The 9,528-nt window shown below is 50.2% G+C and overlaps 1 non-coding gene across 1 annotated transcript; it reads right to left on the bottom strand.

Moving 5' to 3' along the window:
• Positions 1-1,721: 1,721 nt before the first annotated feature.
• LOC130020398 (U6 spliceosomal RNA) lies at positions 1,722-1,826 on the bottom strand. Its single transcript, XR_008792004.1, has one exon. It is a non-coding gene; the product is annotated as a U6 spliceosomal RNA (small nuclear RNA).
• Positions 1,827-9,528: the final 7,702 nt, after the last annotated feature.

Below are 9,528 nucleotides of genomic sequence, written 5' to 3'. Positions count from 1 at the left end.
GGGGGGGTAAACTCTAAATAATAGTGGTGAATCTTTTATTGAAACAATGAATCTAATCAAAGCAGATAGAGTGTTAACTAGAATTCATCTGCCTCACAGGGACGGGGAGGGGTGGGGGGTGGGGTTTTATTGGGGTTCTTCATGGTAAAAAATAAGTATTGGTAAAGGGAAATGTGTTTGATATTTGCATGACTGAGACATAAACCTGAAAGCTTTGTAACCTTTCCCACAGTGATTCAATAAATAAATAAAAAAAAATTAAAAAAATAAAAAAATAAAAATAAATAAAAATCTCAGGGCTAGGAGGAAGGAGATGTTACTGGCGCCTGCTCGAGGCAATCGACGAATAACAGGATGGTCGTGATCGTCGTGATAACAGATATAAACTCTGGTTTCACATAAAGTTGTAAGAATTTCAAAATGCATAATCATAGGAAATTCCTTAGCCTTAGGGTAAATGCCTAAATGTCTAGTTTAGGGCATATGCTTCCTTTTTTGCATGGTTTATAATCAAGTATTCCTTCAATTTAAATGTATAACATCTAGCAATCTTATAGATATTGCAGAGGTAAAATATATCATTACCATTAAATTATTAAATAACCCATTAGCACTTTATGACAGAGAAATATCTCCTTAGTGCAAATATCCTTAAAATATCTTTACAGCAGTAGCTAAAAAATTGATCACTGTCAAAGAATACTTTCTCCCTTGAATATTTTCAATTGCTTTCTAATTGTTTAAATTCACAGTACTTAATATTGTCATAATTTACTACAGAGTTTCTCAAAAGACTTGAACTTGCCACAGAACTTTAAAACTTTTATTTCCAGATTTCCCCCTTGAATGTTTTCCTGTTTTATATGTTAAGTCTTCCCACCACCACCCCCAAGATTTAGTATCTTATTTTCTAGACTTAGTCAAGTTCGATTGTTCTAGGAAAATGTTTCTTTTTCCTAAAAGGGACATTTAAATTCAGTTATAATCCTTATACTTGATACCCAACCACTTGGTTTGTTTTGCTCTTGGACACCCAGAAATCAAGAACCACTGGTTTTAGGCTCTGAGAGTCAGGATTGGGCTACCTACCCACCCCCACCCGCCCACAATCTCCCTGTTCTTCTGAAAGCCTGGCAGCCACACCCATGAACTACCTCTGGCAAGCAAATAAGCTCATTAACCAACCATGATCCAAAGAGTTATAAATAAATCTTAAAAGAGATCAAGGTGCAGAGATGCTTCTGGACCCCAGGCTGAGTCTTCCAGGGCACCCAAAGTCACCAACCAGTTAAAAATTTATCTCCAGCTGTTAACTTATTTTTTTTAATTTTTTAATTCCTGGAGTGATTGGCTGAATTCTACACCACTGATAAACCAGGAAGAACATGATGTATTGGGATGTAAAGTAGGGGGCAACCAATCTTGGTTAAGAAAATATAAACACACAAGGCTTAACCTGTTACGACATAGTAGTAATCCCTTCTACAAGGGTTTAATGATTCCATTAAGCCCTTGTAGAAGGGCTTAATTGTGAGACGCAGCAATATTCACACACTTTCTTCTAAGGAAATATTTTTTGATCATTTTTAGCAAATTATAACAAGCAATATAAAATAAGTTACTCAGAGCATGCTACTGAGGCAGGCTTTAGGGATGGTTGAAAAAAAATGGAAATAATGGTGCTGGGAATGTGCAATGGTGGTGGGATTGGTGTTGAAATATTGAATATAATATGAATATTGAATTTGCGTGTCATCCTTGTGCAGGGGCCATGCTAATCTTCTCTGTATCGTTCCAATTTTAGTATATAGCACAGTGGTAGGGCGTTTGCCTTGTGCACAGCCAGCCTGGCCAAGCCAGGTTCGATTCTTCCATCCCTCTCAGAGAGCCTGGCAAGCTACCGAGAGTATTCAGTATGCCAAACACAGTAACAAGAAGTCTCACAATGGAGACGTTACTGGGCCCACTCGAGCAAATCGATGAACAATGGGAGGACAGTGTGACAGTGTGTGATGAATATTGAATGTAATAAATTATGAACTTTATAAAAAAAATCAATCAAAAGAAAAAAGAATCACTGTTTTTTTCTGATAAGTAGTTCAAACTCTAAGATTTATAAGACACTCAAGTTGGCTAAGACATAAACCTAAATGAGATTCTCAAATAAGCATCTGACAAATTTAGGGATGGAAATTTTGTGGCTCCAATTAAGTATCATAATTGATTGTGGAGAAGGCTTCTTTCCAAACAATTACTTTCAAAACTTTGCAAATGCTGAGCCCTAATTTTAATCCAATTATCACTCTATAAATTTGAACAAATCAAAGCCCAAACTCAGAGTTCTCTAGCAAAAATTGTTCTCTTCCTATTGAATTTCCTTGCCCAAATTGAAATCTTTCCCCACCTCCATCCCCACCACTCAACACTATTTCACTCTCCACATTTTTAAAGTCAACAAACTCTAAGCATATTTGCTTGTGTTGACTTCTTGATTCCTGTGTGGGTAAAGACAGACCCCAAAGTCATAGTGACCGGGTCTAGGAGAATAGGGACCACTGGACAGAGTGACCGGCCTCTTGACAACCTCCAACATGTGCACTCGCTGCCAACAATGAGTTTCCACCTGGGCATCTCTGTGCCCTGTGTCCTGCCCGGCTGGGGAAAGCTGAGCGGCTCCCTGCAAGAGAACCAGAGGGAAGCTGTGAGCCATGGTCAAGGCCTTCAGTAGTCACCAGGCACACAGGCATCAGACTTCCCCTCCAGAATCAGTTCCTACTCATTCCACTGTGTGAGTGTGATTGCCTGTGCCCTGAATCATAAAGTAAAGGTAAAGGTAAAGGTCCTCCCATTGATCATCGATTTGCTCCAGCGGGCCCAGTAACGTCTCCATTGGAGACTTTGTTGTTACTGTGTTTGGCATATCGAATACGTCACGGGGAGCTTGCCGGGCTCTGCCGTGCGGGCGAGATACTCTCGGTAGCTTGCTGGGCTCTCCGAGAGGGGCGGAGGAATCGAACTCAGGTCAGCCATGTTGGCTGCGTGCCAGGCAAACGCCCTGCTGCTGTGCTATCGCTCCAGCCCTGAATCATATGGGCTTGGTATTCTGGAAAGAGTTCTAGAGGCAGACAATGAAGGGAGTGAAGTGCTGATGGGCTGGACACACGCTTAGGCCAAGACAGAGCCAGAATGGAGAGCTTCCAAGACAACCTCACATACTCTCTTCCTCATCACCCAAAGGCTTGAAGGCCAGGCCTCGCTTGCTAGTGCCCTGGGCTCCATCCCTGGCACCCTGTGGTGCCCCAAGCACAGAGGCAGCAATAAGCTGGGGTCACATGTTGGGTATTTATATCCCAGAGCTCTCACATGGATCCAAGCTCTCGTTACCCAGGACTCACTTGCCTGGCAGTAGACCACACAAAACAGATTAAAGACTTGAACGAAGGGGAACACCTAGAAAGAAATGTAGCCAGGGAGCCACTTGACAGAGGTCTTGGTGACAAATGCTTGGGCCTGACCCCAAATTAGAGGCAAAGGAAACCCCTAAAAGTAAAAAAACAGAGTGTTGGTGGTGGCGGGGGGCTGTAGAAGGAGGGGATGACCCTCTTGGGCTGTGGGCAGGAATGTGAGACGGGTAGTCACTATGGAAAGAACAGAGTGGCTCCTCGGAAAATGAAGTAGAAGTGTCACGTGACCCACAAAGCCCACCTCAGGGTGTTCATCCAAAGACCAGACAGAAATTAAGAGAGATCTAGATATTCTCCAGGTTTTATAGCATCATTTATGAAAGCCAAGAAGTAGCGGAACTCAGGGGTTCACTATGGACTGTCGGACAGGCGGGCGGGTGGGTCTGTGCTTTTCTGTGTGTACATCCCGAGAGAACGCTACTCAGCCTGACAGAAGAAGGAAATTTCACCATTTGTGGAAATGATGGGCCATAAAGGAATGTTGCTAAGTCAAGTGAGGCCGTAAAAACATCGTGTGTGTGTGGAATCTTCAAACACCAACTCAGAATGGACTTAATGTTGGTCATTTCATGATGTATACAAACACCGAATTGTGTTGAAGCAAAGTTATATGTCAATTAGACCTCAGGACGAAAAATTTAAAGACCGCAATTAATGATTTCAGGACCCCTCAACCCTGAACATAATTCATATAATTACATTCAAACAGAATTGGATGCCAGAGAGGGGAGTCTTATTAGAAATAACTAGTTTAGATTAAAAAAAAATCCCATGGGGCTGGAGCAATAGCACAGCAGGGAAGGCATTTGTCCTGTGTGCAGCCAACCCAGGTTCGATTCCCAGCATCCCATATGGGCCCCCAAGCACCACCAGGAGTAATACCTGAGTGCAGAGCTAGGAGTAAGCCCTGAGCATTGCTGGGTGTGACCCACAAAAGAAAACAAAATCCATTGGTCCATTTGAATGCAACAAACTTTCACAAACATAAGCTTTTGGGCAACACGTGTGCTCTCTGCAGCAACATGCCAGCGATGGCTATACATAGGGTCACCGTCAATGCAGGAGACCATGGCAGCTAGTTCCTTTCTTCACTCCAAAGAAACAAACTCCTGGCCTCCGACTTCCGTCCTCCCAAGCTACCACAGAACCCAGCCTCGTCAGACCCAGCCTACAGCTCTTGTGCTCATTTCACTAATGTTGAATGACCTCAGCGCAGAGCAGAGGGTGATGGGAACTCGGCAGGCTGGTCCTTGCCTGTCCCTGGATGCTGCGAGAGTGGCCCATCCAGTCCTGGGAGCACAAAACTTCGGAAGGGTCAGGACAGCCTTGGGGCACAGAGCTGGGCCTTGAGGATGGAAGGGCATGCGGGGTGCTCCCCGGGGAAGGGCATGCTGCCATCAAGGACAGCAACGCTGGCATGACCATCCCCAAAGTTCTGGCACACTTATCCCAAAGAGGGGGCTCGAGGCTCACTGCCTCCATCTGAAGCTGTCGCCAAGGTCTGGGTGGCATCTCGGAGGTCTGGGTGGCGCTGGTGGCCAGGAGCCAGGAGAGGACGGCAGACAGCATTGAGCATGCTTGTCCTGCCACTCTCCTTCCCAGTGTCCCGAGCTGTGCGGCCACAGCAGAAGCGAGGGCTGGACCTCTGTGCTGTGCAGGGCCCTTCCCAGGCCAGGCTTGAGCATCGAGGAGTTGGAGGATCTGGCTCTGAAGCGGCTCATCTTGGATGCAAGTGAGCTGACACACCAAGGGACCACCTGAGTCTGGACAGAGGGAGGGTCCGGTGAGTCCCATCCGTTCAGCCAGAAGGAAAGTCTCGGCTCGGTCCGCTCACGGAGCTCAAGGCGAGCCAGGTGGCTTGTGCAGCTGAAGGAGGAGGAGTTTGCTTTGAAGACAACCTGAAGTCACGTCCAGGCGCGAGCGCATCTGCAGGGCCACATGTGCCGCGGGCTCCGCTCCAGCCGCAGCTCAGAGGGAGCTGCCGCCTTGTCTGGAATCTCTCGTGGGCTTCCGAGTCTTCTGCCAAAAGTTATGGGCTGGTTTATCAGCTCCGTCCAGGACGCTGCCATCTGCCCAATGTCATGCGGGGCTTGGGCCCCTCTGCTGGGCACGTGGACGAACCCGAATAGATCTGAAAAACCCAGGATGGCAAATTCGGATGTTAAATTTTAAGCAAATTCTGTGAGGAGTCCCCAGAGACTTGGGGAAGCTAATTATAGCTCACCGCGTGGCCAGGCTCCAGGAGCGAGAGCTGAGGCTCGTCTGAATCCTCGGGTGGTTTGATGAAAAGGCAGGTTTGTAGGAGAGAAGAGGAGGGCGAGGGGGGTTCGGGAAAGAGCCAGAGCTCAAGGGGAGTGCGGGAGGGAGAAACTGAGGTATGGAGGGAGAGGATGGAGGAGCGGTTCCGAGGGGAGAGGGAAGAGGGCGTGGAGGACCCAGTGGGGATGGTGGGGCTGTTTTCGTCCCAGAGAATGTCCCCCGCCAGTCACGGCATCCTTCTCTGCAGAGAGGTTGTTTCAGGACGGTGAATTCCTGATTCTGAGAGGAGAACAGCAGCGGAAAGAGACACTCCGCCTGGGCTGGCGACTCCACAGCCAGGCTCGTCTCACTGGGCTTGGGGGGCGGGAGGGGGGAAAACTGGGGGGTGGGGGGCCAGGGCTACAAGGCCAGGCATGTGTCTGCCTGGCCCGACCCACAGCAACATCCCTGGTCCCCTGAGCACTGCAGAAGTAGTGTAGGGGGCTCCAAGGGACCCCAGTAATGGCCCTCAGTGCTCCTCTCAGTGATTCCATCCTCTCGTCCAGAACCAGGTTCCACAGTGTTGAGCTGCGCCCGCTGCTTCCTGCGGCGAGTGGGTTGGAGCAGAGGGACTTGGGCCCATTCCCTGGACACCTCCAGGCTGTCCTTCCCGGGAGGGAGCTGGCCCCAGTCCCCGGCCAGCCCGAGCCCAGAGCAGGGCATGGAATGAGCAGGAACCAGGGCACTCGCGAAGCCAGAGTTAGCCTGGCACCCTCCCAATAGGCCACCGAGAACACAGGCAGGGCCCACAGCAGAGGCAGATGCAGCCTGCTCCTGGGTGGCCCCAGGCGATGCACCCAAGGGTCTCCACACCCCCGTCACATGGCAGAGGCGGCTCGCCCACAGACTGGAGCCACAAGAATGGGCGCTGTGGGGCCGCACACCTCCCCCCCACACTGGCAGCGGGGGAGAGTCCTCTCCCCGAGTCGTGGGCAGCCACACCCACGGGGCATGCACCCTGGAGCTGCCGGTTCCTTCCACAGCAACCAGGCTGCCTCCAGCACCTCCTGCTGATGCTTCTGAATAAGCCCCGGGCACATGGAACAGACTAGAACAGACTAGAACATTTGAGACCTGGGGGCGGGGCCTCCTCTCCTTGCCCGAGTAGGTGTGGGGCTCATCCACCTGCCTTGCCAGGACAGCTGTCAACTGCCTGCGTGGCAGCGCTCACTTGTGGTTCTCAGGTCAGAGGGCTGGAGCCCACATCCCCAGCACGGTGCTGGTGGACCACAACAAGGCTGGACACGAGCCTCGCGTGGCCAGGCCTTACTGGGTGTGGCCCCAAGCCCTCTGAGCTTTGCTTGGGACCCAGAGAGTTCTGGGCTGTCGTCAGTGCAGAGCTGCTTTCCACTGCGGGGACGTGCCCTGGGCTAAGATGATTGAAAGGACTCCACGTGTCCAGCACCGAGGGCCAAATGACACAAAGCCTCTGGCTGAAGGCACCCAGCAGGGGGGTACAGCCTGGCCTGACCCCCACGCTCCCGCGGTGCCTTCTCTAACGGGTGCAAGAGTGGTCAACTCCAGAGTCCTGCATGAAGGCCCTTCCCCTAAGAGTTGGGGCCCCGGGCCAGGACCTGACAGGTCCTGTTTCAAAACCGAAGCAGAGCGAGAAGAAAATAGATGATGGTGCGACCTCTGTCAACCGAACTCCAAAGGCACGTTGCAGTAATTTGAAACCAAATAAACATCAACCCTGAGTCAGTTGGCTGCCGGAGCAGAAACGCTTACCATGCCAACATGCGGAAATGCTGGGCGCTCAGAAGCACTCACTCCTGGGTACAGAGAATAATATTTTTGTTTCTAAATAAGAGCACAACATTTGGGGAAATACACAATGTGCAAGGGATAAAGAGAATCATTTCTCGGTCCTGCTGCAGGGGCAGAGATCCCCTGGAGAAAGGCTGGCAGCTAAGGGCTCCGAAGTGCTCAGGACATGCAGACAAAGGGTCCCCCACAGGCACCGCCGGTACCTTTAAGTCGCGGACTCTGCTTATCTCTGAGAATAATGCTTTCCTATGCATCAAGTCATCCAGTTATTAAAATTCCAATTAATCTGGCCAAAGCGACGGAAACTCCTGTGCCAGTCAGACCAACGCCCGGACCTCATTTGAAAGGGCACTTAGGAGTTAGAAGGTCCACCTGGGAGTCCACAAGGGGACCGAGACAGTGCTCAGGTGGCAAAGCACGTGCCCGCGTGCTCGAGGGGGTTCCCAGCACCATCGGGGCTGGCCCCGATTAAAGAAAATGCCCACATATGGAGGGTAGTTAAGATAGAGGCAGGTCCATTATGACAGCACTATTTGGAAATGGTCACTCTGGACAAGAGCTGAGTGTTGAAAGCAGGTAAAGGGATAGACATGGTAACCTTTCAGCATCTGTATTGCAAACCATAGGAGCGATAGCACAGCGGTAGGGCGTTTGCCTTGCACGCAGCCAACATGGCCGACCCGAGTTCGATTCCTCCACCCCTCTCGGAGAGCCCGGCAAGCTACCGAGAGGATCTCGCCCGCACGGCAGAGCCTGGCAAGCTGCCCATGATGTATTCGATATGCCAAACGCAGTAACAACAAGTCTCACGATGGAGACGTTACCGGGCCCGCTCGAGCAAATCGATGAACAACGGGAGAACCGTGACCATGACCAAGTGCCTAAAATGAGGGAGAAAATTGGTGGTGGAAAATGGGCACTAGTGGAGGGATGGGGACGCGACCATTGTATGACTGAAATGCAAGCACAAAAGTTTGTAAGTCTGGAACTGTCCCTCACGGTAATGCACAATAAAATAAAACTAATAAAAATAATTAAAAATTAAATAAAAATAAAAGTAATTCCTCTTCAGTAAAAATAAATAAATAAAAATAATAAAATGAGAGACAGAGAGGGAAAGAGGAAGAGAGAGAGAAGAGAGGGAAAGAGAGAGGGAGGGAGAACAAATGAGAGAGAGAGAGGGAGGAGGAGGAGGAGAGAGAGAGAGAGAGAGAGAGAGGCCTTAGAGGCAGGCAGGAGTAGGGGGTGGCTTGAAGGGATGGGAGGGAAACTGAGACACTGGACACTGGTGCTAGGAAATTACACTGGTGGAGGGACGGGTGTTGGAACACTGTATGACTGAAACGCAATCATGAACAATTTTGTAATGCTCTGTCTCGTAGTGACTCAATTAAAAAATTTTTTTTTAAATCTCCAATATATGATGTCAGACGGCCAGCGGCCATGAGAAGACAGCAGGACTGGAGTCCAGCATCTGGTCCGACAGCCACTCTGTGTGTCCATTGGTGGAGCCGGTCAGCGGGGCCTTCCCGAATCACTGGGCAAAGCGAGAGGAGAGGAGCCGAGAGCCCAAGTGTCCTGCCCCAAGACCGCGGGCCGTACTGTCAATGGTCTCACTGGCCAGCAGCAAGGAGGCAGATGAGGGCCTCGGACTCGGTCCCTCCGGCAGAACCCAGGGCCGCTGGAGCCAATCCCTGCCCAGTGGCAGCAGGGGGAAGAGCCGGCTTGGCACTGCAGCACCTTCCATATCTTGTCCGAGAGTCCCTCTGTGACCGTCCAAACCAGCATCATCCCGGAAGGATTCAGATCGACAGAGATGCCAGGTCTAAACCCGGTGGAATAAAGAGGGCGGCCATCCTGTCCGTCAGACGACCAAACACTGACGGTGCTCGATGCTCGGGCTTGATCCTCCAGAGAGATGTGGCAGAGGCCCCGGGACCCGACAGCTCCCAGTTGGATAGAAGGTGACTGTTTCAAGTGATGGGACCCACGACAGCAT

The sequence above is a fragment of the Sorex fumeus genome, unplaced genomic scaffold (assembly GCF_029834395.1).
Source record: "Sorex fumeus unplaced genomic scaffold, SorFum_2.1 ptg000011l, whole genome shotgun sequence".
NCBI classification, from domain to species: Eukaryota; Metazoa; Chordata; class Mammalia; order Eulipotyphla; family Soricidae; genus Sorex; species Sorex fumeus.
Note: the sequence above shows the minus strand (reverse complement) of the source record. Positions and strands in the feature narration are given on the sequence as shown.